Raw genomic sequence first — 13,493 nt, forward strand, 5'->3', positions numbered from 1 at the left:
AAAGAGATGCAAAAAGGGACGATTCCTTTCAGCTTTGAAGGAACCTTTAAAAACATTGGAAATACATTGGAAATAAATAAATAGAAAAAGTGCAGAGAAGAGCAACCAGGATGTTTAGGGGATCAGAGGCTAAATCATGTGAAAAACAGTTGCAGGAACTGGGTATGGCTAGTCTGGTGAAGAGAAGGACCAGGAGAGATATGATAGCAGTCTTCCAATATTTGAGGGGCTTCCACACAGAGGAAGGGGTCAAGCTATTTTCCAAAGCACCTGAAGGCCAGATAAGGAATAATGGATGGAAACCGACCAAGGAAAGATTCAACCTAGAAACATGGACTGACAGTGAGAACAATCAATCAATGGAACAGAAGTTGCCTTCGGAAGTTGTGGGAGTTTCATTACTTGAGACTTTCAAGAAGAGATTGACTGCCATTTGTCAGAAATGATGTAGGATATCCTGCTTGAGCTTGAGGGTTGGACTAGATGACCTATAAGGTCCCTTCCAACTCTGTTAATCTGATAGAACAGAATAGAATAGAATAGAATACAGTAGAGTACAGTAGAGTAGAACAGAACAGAACAGAATAGAATAGAATTTTTTATTGTCCAAGGGTGATTGGACCCAGAAGGAATTTGTCTTTGGTGCATATGCTCTCAGTGTAAATAAAAGGTGATATCTTTTATTTCTCAAATTATTTGCATTTAAGCAGCAATAACATTTAGAAGAAATGCCGTTGTAACACCTACTTTTTAAAGAGATCACTGTGAATGGTCAGATTTTCCTCCCTACTGGACAGGGTTAGGGTGGAGGGAAAGTCAGGAAGGAGAGCTACAATATGCAGCAAAGGAAGAATGCCACCAAGACTTGCAATGCCCCCTGTGGCAAATTCTGGAATATGACAGGAAACAAACATTTTGGAGTAGTGGGGAGGAGGAAATCAATTTATTTCCAATATTTTCAAAATGTTTTTTAAAGGTTCCTTCAAAGCTGAGAGGAATCGTCCCTTTTTGCATCTCTTTCAGCCTTCCAGAAAATCAGAAGAAGCTGCTGCAAGTAAAGCATGAAATAAGTCTAAATATTATGATGCCATCAGATTCTCCCTCTGTATTTATTCAAGCCACGGAATGCAGTCCGTGGCTTGGCTGTCTGAATGTCAATGGTACGGGGAGCCTATCCTGAATTTGAATGAGCCTTTCGCTGAAGTAAGATGCTATGCAAATGATTTCCATTAGGAGTGACCTCAGCCAGTCCAGAAAACCAGCCAAAAAGATAAATTAAAATAAGATTATCAAAAGCCAGCTTAATGAATATGCAAGACAACAGTTACACACAGCACAGGATGCTGTAGGATATCCATTTTTCAAAGTTCTTGCTTTCTACTCCATAGCAAAAGAAAAGCACCACTGTGAGCAGTAACATGGCAATGAGTTGACTATATTTTGCCCACTCAATGGCTTGTTAATAGATAAAGATAAAGGTTCCCCTTGCACATGTGTGCTAATCATTCCCGACTCTAGGGGGGGGTGCTCATCTCCATTTCAAAGCCGAAGAGCCAGCGCTGTCCGAAGATGTCTCCATGGTCATATGGCCGGCATGAATAAACACCGAAGGTGCACGGAACTCTGTTACCTTCCCACCAAAGGTGGTTCCTATTTTTCTACTTGCATTTTTACATGCTTTCGAACTGCTAGGTTGGTAGAATCTGGGACAAGTAACAGGAGCTCACTCTGTTTAAAGGTGCTAAGGATTCGAACTGCTGAACTGCCAATCATTCTGATCAACAAGCTCAGTATCTTAGCCACTGACATGTCCCTCATGTTAAGCAATAGTCAATTACTTTCCAGCAATAGTGGACGATGCTATTTCAACCCCTTCTCATGATTAGCTGATGCTTCTTCAACTGATCTGCAGGCAGTTGGTGATTGTGGAAATGTGCTGGAGGGTAGGGATTTAGCAGATCTGTTTAAGAGCAACCATACAGATTTGAAGAGTAGACTCTGTCGAGTGGTGGGTTCCAGATCCCATTGCAATCGGTACGCTGTGATGGGGCCAGGCATCCACCACATGCATGCACACTGCACATGCATGCACACCACCACCCTGCAATGCTCCAGCTGCTCGGCGGAGCATCGCACAGGCGCCGTATGATATGTGTGCGTGCGCAAATGGCCCAGTAGGGTCAAATACAGGTAAGGAGAGTGGGCGGGCGGATGGGCCCTCTTCAGCACCATACCAGAATGGTACCTGCTTCTCCCAGCAGGCACAAATACATCCGTACCGAGGCGTACCAGCCGTAACCCACCATTGACTCTGTCCCCCTAGAATTGCAATGTGTGGATGCTTGAACTCAACTATTGGACCTCTTGGATGCATAAAAAAAAACCCTGAGATCTGGCCCACCATCCTCTGTGAATGGTAAGATCTGACAAAAACGGTGGCAGATTGCCTTCCAATCTTTGCTAGACAGAAGGAAGAAGATGAAAGAGATTACAGCTTTCAATTCTCTGGCCGTCTTGATGTAGAAACCCTGCTAAAGTAGCATGGTACCGTTCTATATGCACTAGCAGGGCACATTTGGGATATGGAGTCCAGTTCTGGTCACCATTATACCAAAACAAAAAAATATGCTGAAGCTCTAGAAACAGTGCAGAGAACTACAACAAAAAAAGTAAGGGATCTGGAGGCTAAATTGTATGATAAACGGCTAAAGGAACTAGGAAGATTTAGCCTAATGAAGAAAAGGCTTAGGAGAGACATGATAGCCATCTTACAGTACTTGTAGGGCTATCGCACTAAAGAGTAGATCAATTTATTTTCCAAAACACCTGAGGGAAGGATAAGAAGCACCTGGTGGAAGCTCATCAGAGGGAGATCCAACCTGGAAATAAGGAAGAATTTCTTGACAGAGAGAGCAATTAATCAGTGCAACAATTTGCCTCTCAGAGTTGGGAGAGCATCCATCACTGGAGATTTTAAAAGAAAAGTTTGGACAACCATTTTGTGTAGCATGGTACAAGACTCCTCCCTCGAGCAGGGGGTTGGACTAGAACAGGGGTCACCAACCTTTTGGACCTCAGGGACCACTAAATTCATAATTTTAAATCCCACAGACCACTAATATGATCTGCGTAATGACCGGCTGGGTGGGCGTAGCCAACTCAATGTCACTCACATCAAGGGACACCTCACCAGCCACTTCTCGCCTGCCCACCAAGGCTCCTTAGCACCCCAATAGGAAGCAGTTGTTGGAGCTAAGCAGCCACCATGAGAAAGAGTTGGCAAAACAGCTCAGTTCAAATTGGATCTGACGGAGCAGGAGGCTACGAGCATAGGCTTTCCAAGCAGAGGGAAGACCTGTGGGAGTGGAAGGGTGGGTACCCGCACCTGGAGGCTCAGTGGGCTGAGAGGGTTAGCCAGTTCCAGGCCATGATGCAGTCCCACTGGAATGAGGCCCTCTGGCTCTTCGCCACCAGTGGTACTTCCCTCCAGCCTTCGCTCAAAGCCCTGCATCAGGAGGCTGAAGCAGACCCTAAATTTCTGCCTCTCTCTGTCGTGCACAAAAAGGCCCCAAAGGGGGAGTCTCTCTGCAGTAACACAAGCATTCATTGCACATATCTGTCCCAGAGGACCCTGGATTTAGTGCAATATAAAAAATGCAAATAATTTTTCTGCAGACCACCAACATTTTCTCGCAGACCACCGGTTATTGACCACTGGACTAGAAGACCGCCAAAGTCCCTTCCAGATTCTGTGATTCTAAGGCAAGAATAGGCTAAAGTACCCCAGGCAGTTGCCATTCCTGTCTTGCTATGACAACACAGATGTGTTTCATTCTCCCATTTCCTCCTCCTTTCCCGCCTCCCAGATGTCACCTCTTCTAAAGGCCTCTATCAATATAAGGAAGCCCTGCCAGATGGCCTTGGTTCCCCCTCGGGCAGCTGCTGCTGAGTTCAGTCGATATACAAAATCTTCTGACAAGGGAGAACGGAGGACGCAGCATGAAACCTTTAAAGGCATCAGGGATTTATCAGCCGGCAAATGTGAACCTCTTTTTAGACTTTTCACAGTGCTTGCTCAGTACCATGTTCCATTTATTACTACCTTTCAACCAGGGGTGGGTTGCTGCCGGCATTGCGGCATGCAAAATTTTTTGTCATGAACATTTGCATTTAACAAATCTGTGCATGCACAAAACTTTAGAAAAGGAAAAGAAAATACATTTCTGCAGTGACAATTGTTCTGCGCAGGCACAGAACTAAAAATCAAGATGGCACCACCAGAGGAGAACCAGTTCGGGGGCATGGCAGGCATGGGTCGTTGCCAGTTCCAGTATCCCAGGCCACCAAGTTACTACCGATTCGGCTGAATCAGTCCGAACCGGTAAGAACCCACCTCTGCTTTCAACAGAAAACTAAGGCTCTCTTCTAGCAGGTAGATTTAAAGGCCTCGCTGGAGACGGAAGGAACCAGGGCTCCAATGTAAAAAAAAAAAAAAAAAAAAAAGCAGGGGAGAAAGCTGAGATTGCTGGAGGCTTGCAAATCATCTCCCTATCTCACAACCAGGTAAATTAATTAGGTAAAACAACTTAATTAGGTAAAAACCAACTTCTGTTGGCAATGGTCTCCTCGTCAGGATTATAAAATTAAATTAAGACCAGCTTCTTTTTACCAGGGGAGCCAATGCAAGTGAACAATCAAATTGGCACAACTAGCCCTAAAAATTCAACACAGAAGTACCAAAGAGAGAGAAGCCGGGAGGGTATTTTAATTAAAATCAGACTGGGGAGCACCAGGATATTTTTTTTTCCTGAGTCTTCCCTTCCATTTGCAGGTGAAATGATTTAAAGCAGTATATCTCACTCTTAGCAACTTCAAGATTTAACAGATTTAACAGATTAACAGAGTTGGAAGGGACCTTTTAGGTCATCTAGTCCAACTCACTGCCCAAGCAGGAGACCCTACACCATTTCTGACAAATGGCAGTCCAATCTCTTCTCGAAAGTCTCAAGTGATGAATCCCCCACAACTTCCAAAGGCAACTTCTGTTCCATTGGTTAATTGTTCTCACTGTCAGAAAGTTCCTCTGGGTTGAATCTCTCCTTGTTCCAGGGACGTGCAGACAGGGGAGGCAGGGCCTCATCACTGTCATCATGAAAAAGAAAAACAAATTTAAAAGGAAAAGGGCTGAGGTAGTTGCTGCCAGAGTCACAGTGGATGACTCTGTTTAGTGCTTAACTGCAGGAGGAACGAGAGAACCACGTGCCTCCTTTAGTCTAGCTTTATGATCACTTGAGCAGAGTTAAGCAAGGGTTAAAAGGCGAAAAATTCCTTATGCAAAGGAGGCACGTGATTCTCTCGCCTCCTCCTGCACAGGGCACTTTTTTAGAGGCTTTTTTTAAACAGTTAAGCAGGGTCATCCATTGGAGGCTCTGGCAGCAGCAGCTCTTGCCTTTTTCTTTTTACATTTTTTACATTTTCATCATGGCAGACAAGAGCAGAGTTGAAATCCTTTGTGACACAGCTGGAAAAGGTATGTGGGTCCTGGGTCAGAGGGAGGGGGAGGAATTCAAAATTATTATAATTTGTAAGTAATTGTAATTTCTAATTTGTATTATTATAAGTAATGTGTGTGTGTGTGTGTGTGTGTGTGTGTGTTTGTTTACCCGCCTCGCCATAGAGTGGGACACGCCGGCTTCCGGCAATACAGTGGGTCCTCCTTTATGGCCGGCGCGGCGGCATGCACTTTAAAGTGCCGGCGCGCCTTCCAGCCATAAAGCAGGATGTGTCGGGGTTTCAGGGGCGGCTGGTGCTGACAGGCATAGGGCGGCTTTTTCCCGCTTGCCTCACCGGCCGTGAACCTCACCGCATGTCACTGCCTTGTTCAGTTTTCATCTATTATTACATCTCCGGTCTTCCAGTGTTTTGGAAAATAGCTTGATCCTCTCCTCTCTGTGGCAGCCCCTAAAATATTGGAAGGCTGCTATCATGTCTCCCCTGGTCCTTCTTTTCACTAGACAAGCCATGCCCAGTTCCTGTAACCGTTCTTCATATGTTTTAGTCTCCAATCCCCTAATCATCTTGGCTGCTCTTCTCTGCACTTTTTCTAGAGTCTCAACATCTTTTTTATAATGTGGTGGTGACCAAAACTGGATGCACTACTCTAGGTGTGGTCTTACTAGAGCTTTATAGTGTGGTATTAGTACCTTCCTTAATGTTGATTGTATACTTCTGTTAATGCAATTTAGGATTCTATTGGCTTTTTTGGCTGCTGCTGCACACTATTGACTCATATTTAGCTGGTTGTCCACTCCAAGATCCCTCTCACAGTCACTGCTATTAAGCCTGTTTTCAACCAGTTTATATGTGTATTTTTGGTTTTTCTTATCTAAGTGTAGGACTTTACGTTTCTCTACACTGAATTTCATTTTGTTAAGATAGGGCCCAGTGTTCAAGTTTGTCAGGATCCTTCTGGATCTTGAGCCTATCTTCTCAGGTGTTAGCTACTCCTGCCAGGTTAGTATCATCTGCAAATTTGATAAGTTCCCCTTCTATTTCCTCATCTAAGTGATTTTTTTCTTGAGTCTTCCCTTCCATTTGCAGGTGAAATGATTTAAAGCAGTATTTCTCAACCGTAGCAACTTCAAGATGTCCAGGTGTCAACTCCCAGAATTCCCCAGCTAAAGTGGGCCATTCTCAGGGAAAATTAAAACAATCCTGAAGAAAAATGTCATATTCTAGACCTGGATTTCTCCATTCTGCACACCATTGCACTCTGATACAAGCATTAAGGGCACAATTTTACTTACACTAAAGCCCTGCTCAGTGCTTGCAATCTCTAAGGGTGATTGGAGCTCAAGAACTGAAGATTCCTCATAAGGAAATAGAAAATCTTTTTTCAATGCATTTTGTAATTTAAGACAAATGTCCTTAGATCTTTTTTTCCTCCTCCCCATCCCCTCTCAATTATAGGTAAAGGTTCCCCTCAGACATATGTGCTAGTCATTCCTGACTCTAAGGGGCAGTGCTCATCTCCATTTCAAAGCTGAAAAGCCAGTGCTGTCCAAAGATGTCTCCATGATCATGTCGTCAGTGCATGACTAAATGCCGAAGGTGCATGGAACGCTGTTACCTTCCCACCAAAGTTCCTATTTTTCTACTTGCATTTTTATGTGCTTTCGAACTGCTAGGTTGGCAGAAGCTGGGACAAGTAACAGGAGCTCACTCTGTTACATGGTGCTAGGGATTCAAACTGCTGAATTGCCGACCTTTCTGATCAATAAGCTCAGTGCCTTAGCCACTGAGCCACTGCATCCCTCATCACCGCGTTCTCAATTATATCCTTCTTTAAATCAGAGATTTGTGTAATCCAATTCTTCTGGAAAGCCAATTAAACCATCCTTGAGAGGTGGATGCTTTCAAATTGTGGTGTTGGTAAAGACTCTTGAGAGTCCCTTGGATTGCAAGGAGATCAAATCAGGAAATCAATTCTGACCATGGAAGGAGATATACTGAAGCTGAAGCTCGGATAATTTGGCCACCTAATGAGAAGAGAGAGAACTCATTGGAGAAGATCCTAATGTTGAGAATGATGGAAGGCGAAAGGAGAAGGGGATGGCAGAGGAAGATAGTATCGTTGACACAATGAACATTAATTTGGGCAAACTCTGGGAGACAGTGGAGGACAGGGGGGCTGGCATGCAGTGATCCATGGGATTGTGAAGAGTAGGACACGATTTAGTGGCTGAACACTACCACCATCACAAAGAGATGGACGTTCAGCCTGTGTTTCAACATTTTTTTTAAATTGTCACAGGATTTCTTTACAAAGAACACAGAAAAACAGGTTATATTTGTGATGTTCCTATCGATTCACTCTTCCTTCATTATCAAATTTCTGAGCTTTATGCTTTTAAAAGTAAATGCAAAAGATTTCCACCTGACAATGACAGACCTTTTGAGAGTTGCGAGGAGAGGAAAGGGAATAGAAAGACTTCCAGAATAAGAGAGGATAATAAGCTAGAAGAGAATGGACTTGTTTTCTGAGGGCAGCAGACTTTTCAAAACACTAATGAGATCTAGAGGGAAATGAGCTTAAAGACCCAGAGAAGTCAAGATCTCATTCTGGCAATTATCCCATCTATTGACTGAACAAAACTTGCTCTGGAAAGTATTAGGAAACTGGAAGGAAAGAAAGAGGCCAAGGAAGTCACAAGACCATGACATTCTGTGAAATTCAGGATTTGTTCACTGCCAGCTACACCACCCACCCACAACCAGATTGTGAAAAATTCTCATTACCAATTATTACAAGACGGTCTCTCTCTATTTCTGTCTGCCCCACTGGATCCAGCAGGATGGCCATGTTCTGAGAGCTACATATTAAAACTTGGAGATCCATGGGACCCCCAACCCTACCCCTACTGCATTCCTAGTAAGCCTTTGAAGGCCTGAAGGTTTGATGAACCCATCACTAGGTTTTTGTGTATTTTATGATTAGAGTTGGCTTTGTCTTCAGCTTCCAATATTTCAAGAATGTTGTTTTTGTTGTTGTGATGGGTGGCTATATAAACTGGGGTTGTATGTATGTATGTATGTATGTATGTATGTATGTATGTATGTATGTAATGTATACACACACACACACATATATATATGCATATGCCGAGATCTCACATTGCTCCTGGAAGCACGAAGCCTGAAGATGACGAATGAGACTTCGTCGAAACGTCGCCAAGACACCTCCAATTTTACGCGGGAGAAAACCCGAATAACCAAAGACATACATACATACATACATACATACATACATACATACATATATACACACACACACATATACATATATACATATATACATATATACATATATACATATATACATATATACATATATACATATATACATATATACATATATACATATATACATATATACATATATACATATATACATATATACATATATACATATATACATATATACATATATACATATATACATATATACATATATACATATATACATATATACATATATACATATATACATATATACATATATACATATATACATATATACATATATACATCATATATACATCATATATACATCATATATACATCATATATACATCATATATACATCATATATACATCATATATACATATAATACATATAATACATATATACATAGATACATATATACATACATACATACATACATAGATACATAGATACATAGATACATAGATACATAGATACATAGATACATAGATACATAGATACATAGATACATAGATACATAGATACATAGATACATAGATACATAGATACATAGATACATAGATACATAGATACATAGATACATAGATACATAGATACATAGATACATAGATACATAGATACATAGATACATAGATACACATATACACAGGCAGACGTGTGTTTGTGTGTATTCCAACATAACTCTGGAACGCCTCGAGCACTTTCAACCAAACTTGGTACACAGATGACTTACTCTCTGGAAACAAATACTGTGAGGATAAGACACCCCTAACACCCTTTGGGGTGTGTGTTCTGTTAAGATGCAAACTGTTATATCTTAAAATGGCTTCTACCATACTGCCTTAAATGACTTTCTACTGTACAGCGCTGTGGAGTTGCCATGGTAATGGCTTCACAGTACTCCATAAGGGAGTACTCCACAAAGAAGTTCCCTGCTCTGGTAAGGGGGAAAATCCAACATTAGAAATTGCGGCGAGATTCATGGAAGGAGGGTTGAGATAAATAAATATCAGGGCAGTAACGGGTTATCACCTAGTAAATAAATAAAAGTGCCCAAAGCTATGTTCTCTAGGAAAAGAAGTCGAGAATCAACAGCAGTAAGAAAACAAAAAAATACATATTTGCGCGCACACACACACACACCACTCTTTTGTGCTGGACATTCATCGCAGCTTCAAGGACCAACTTGGCTTTGCTTGAATCAAACACAATTCCTAAAAACTGCATGGATGCCTCCATATCCCTCTTCTCCCATTTTTTTTCCTTGAGAAGCTTCAGTCCTGCTTACTTCTTGAGCTGAATCAGAATTGACCAATGACTGCCACTCGCTGTGACCTCTTGCAAAACATTTATCTATGCAAAATATTAAAATCACTGTCCATGATCCACTGTCTTGTACAAAGACTGTGTTTATTTAAAACCACAGTAAAACAGTCCATGTCTCAAGGTTTACCAGACAGCTAAGCCACTATTTGGGGGGTCTGTTTCTTGGCCAGAGTTCTGTGGCATCCAACAAGCTACCATCTAGCAAATATCATCTGAATGTTGCAGCTGACTAGACACCAACAAGAGAAAATGCATGTTGCAAGGAGGGTGCCAGACAATGATTAATGAGGAAGAGAGGAAGACAGGCATAATCTTGGCTTAAAGCATGATTTGGCTTTCACACTCTGTAGACAACACAGGAGTTGCTCTCCCTTCTTACGTTTCTCTTTTTGCTATTGCCTTTCCTTGCTCAATCCTGATAAACAGTCTGTGACTAGCAACCAGGAAGCAAGAAAAGCAAAAAGAAAAGAAAAGAAGCAAAGCAAAAGAGTTATATCAAAATATACTGTATACAACTCTTGTTGTCTATGTGTGTAAGGTAAAGATACCCCTAGCACATACAGTATGTGCTAGTCGTTCCTGACTCTAGGGGGCAGTGCTCATCTCTGTTTCAAAGCTGAAAAGCCAGGCTGTCCGAAGATGTCTCCGTGGTCATGTGGCTGGCATGGCGCACGGAATGCTGTTACCTTCCCACCAAGGATGGTTCCTATTTTTTCTACTTGCATTTTTTATGCGCTTTCGAACTGCTAGGTTGGCAGAAGCTGGGACAAGTAACGGGACCTCACTCCGTTATGCGGCACTACAGATTTGAACCACCGACCTTTCTGATCAACAAGTTCAGCATCTTAGCCACTCAGCCACGGCATTCCTGTATATGTATGCATATATTAAGGGAAACAGTGTCTTCATCTTAGTTTAAAAGTCTTATTCATTCCTTTATAGCAGGGGTGCCCACTGGCTGGGAAATTCTAGGAGGTGAAGTCCACAAGTCTTAAAGTTGCCAAGGTTGGAGATTCCTGCTTTATACCCTCAGAAATTAGGAAATTAACACCTGTAAGGAGAGTATTCAAAATTTTAAAGAATACAATGTTTGCCTAAATATTCTGAAGGATGTAAAGACCAATTTACCCTACAAGAAAGTTTTAGGTCCATCTACTTCATTGGTATCAACATGTCACCAGTGTTGTTTCTCAAGTTACAAAAAAGGCTGTTTTTGACTGCATTAAAAATTGTCTGGTTTTCTTTTTTCTTTTGGAGGGGGCAATGTCAAAAAAGGCAAGATAGCAGCCATAACCATGTTCCCAGCCCTTCCCCCCCTCCCACCAAATTTTATGTTAGAATATTCATGACTGGGAGAAACATGGTAACAAGGTAAGCCAATGAACAGGCATAGCAACTAAGACAGCCAATAGGAGCTTAAACAGATCTGAGTCTGTGCTGAGAATCAAAACTGAAACTACTCTTCTGCTCTGAACTCTGAAATGGAACTAACTGTTCTCTCCTGCTTGTGTTCTACCATGTTGAAAGAATCTACTATTGGTATTATACATGCATTCATACATTCATTCATCTGTTATTATGCATATAAAGAAGTTAATAAATCCAGCTGAATCAGTTATCTGTGTGTGCTTTTTGGATTTGATTTTTCTGCAACCAACTCTGATATTTTATATCTCCCTTCAGATAGTGATCTGAAATTACAATTTACTAACAACTCTTCATGGTTTGTGGCCTCAAAGTTCAATATAGCCAGCATCCATCACTGTGCTAAAATATTCTTGTCTCCCCATGAACAGAAAAGATCCTTCAATGCACTGGGTCAGAGTCTTTTACAAACTTGGCAACTTTAAGACTTATGGACTTCAACTCCCAGAATTCTCCAGCCAACCACTCAAAACTGGTCCAAGTAGTTTTGAAGAGTGAATCTGTAATATTTCAAGCTGATGAAAAACTTCTTAAATCTAAGTGACATGATGGTCCTCCTACTTTTGGAACATGAAGGTAAAACAAGGAGTGTGTGTGTGTGTGTGTGTGTGTGTGTGTGTGTGTGTGTGTGTGTGTGTAACAAGCAACTGTGTTCCCTTACATGTGACCTACTTATGCATGTAACTCTAGAGACTCAAAATGTCATTTACAAATAAATGCAGATTTAAACGCCAGTCCATCTTCGGCACTGCTATGACAGGCAAGAAATACCACATCTTCCCAAAAGGAAAACAAATTGTTTTGATAAGTTCACTAAGAAATCAGATCGGTTTATTCCCCCCGCCCCCAATGCCATTTTGTTTCTCTAATTGTGACAAGCAATTCTTAGTATAATTAGTTCTTGAAAGATCCTCTAAAGTAGATTAGGAACAAAAGCAACTTATCTTGATGACAAATCTTGCTGATATCTGCCCATCTAGGTAAACAAAACATAATCTAATGATTAGTATAAATTTCAGTATGTGCAAGTACAGATTTTAGGAGAAAAAAAATTATGTAGGCTGCCTGAAATAGATGTGTTTTTTTTTTAATGACAAATGTGTATCTACTGCAGCTGATCACTGCATTTGCTTATTTCGTTCTCTGTGAAATGTTTACACCGTTAAAAACTTCAGTGTAGCCAAAATGACAAAGAAAGCAAGAGAAAGCCACAGGTAAAGAAATCACATCACCTTTCATTATTCATTTCAATCCCCTTTGACTAATACTTATTTGGATTCATTGAAAATAAATTGAATACCCTGATAATAGAAAGATAAACCACTGAACTAAAAACTACGATATAAGCAGCTCTTCCTCCCCAGCTAAGGACCTGGCAACCTTAAAACAGAGGGGAGTGGAGGAGGAAACGGGCAACTTTGTGCACTAAAAAGGAAACAAATTATTTTTGTGGAACAGAACACGCCACTCCGAATTTTGTACAAATGTAGATCAGATCCTTTGCCAACCAGGCTGTTGGCCAGGAGCCCAGTTTGATGATTTTGTTCTCCTTAGAGGTTCACAGTTTGGATGGTCTGCCGAATTCAGTCGTGCACCTGGATGTTCAGTTTTAGCGGTGGGGAGAAGTGGGTTTTTGCACAGCCAAGGCTGGGGAGCCAAATGGGCTTATTGGCGAGGCACTGAGCCGAGCCACGGAAACACCTGCCTTATTTGCATCGCCCCGTGGGCCTCTGGAGTTGGCACTCTTCTTTGGACTGCAGCAAGATATTCTTCATTGGATGCTTGTGAAAAAGTGTTCCAAAACTTCAGAAAATCCTGAAACTCTGCAGTGGAACTTTTGTTTAAAGAGGGAGATGTTAAACTCTTATTTATGCTGCAGCCTTCATGTCCACTCACGAAGCTTTCCCAACCTGCTCCCGAGTTGCCATAGGCAGGGGGAATTTGCACCTCAGTCAAA

General features: G+C 41.6%; 1 protein-coding gene across 7 annotated transcripts in view; it reads right to left on the reverse strand.

The window, feature by feature from the left end:
- Positions 1-13,493, reverse strand: part of GRID1 (glutamate ionotropic receptor delta type subunit 1) — a 763,397-nt gene that overhangs the window by 716,973 nt on the left and 32,931 nt on the right. The window lies entirely within an intron of this gene.

The sequence above is a fragment of the Thamnophis sirtalis genome, unplaced genomic scaffold (assembly GCF_051295495.1).
Source record: "Thamnophis sirtalis isolate CommonGarterSnake01/CBP01778 unplaced genomic scaffold, rThaSir2_p1.2 scaffold_15, whole genome shotgun sequence".
NCBI lineage: Eukaryota > Metazoa > Chordata > Lepidosauria > Squamata > Natricidae > Thamnophis > Thamnophis sirtalis.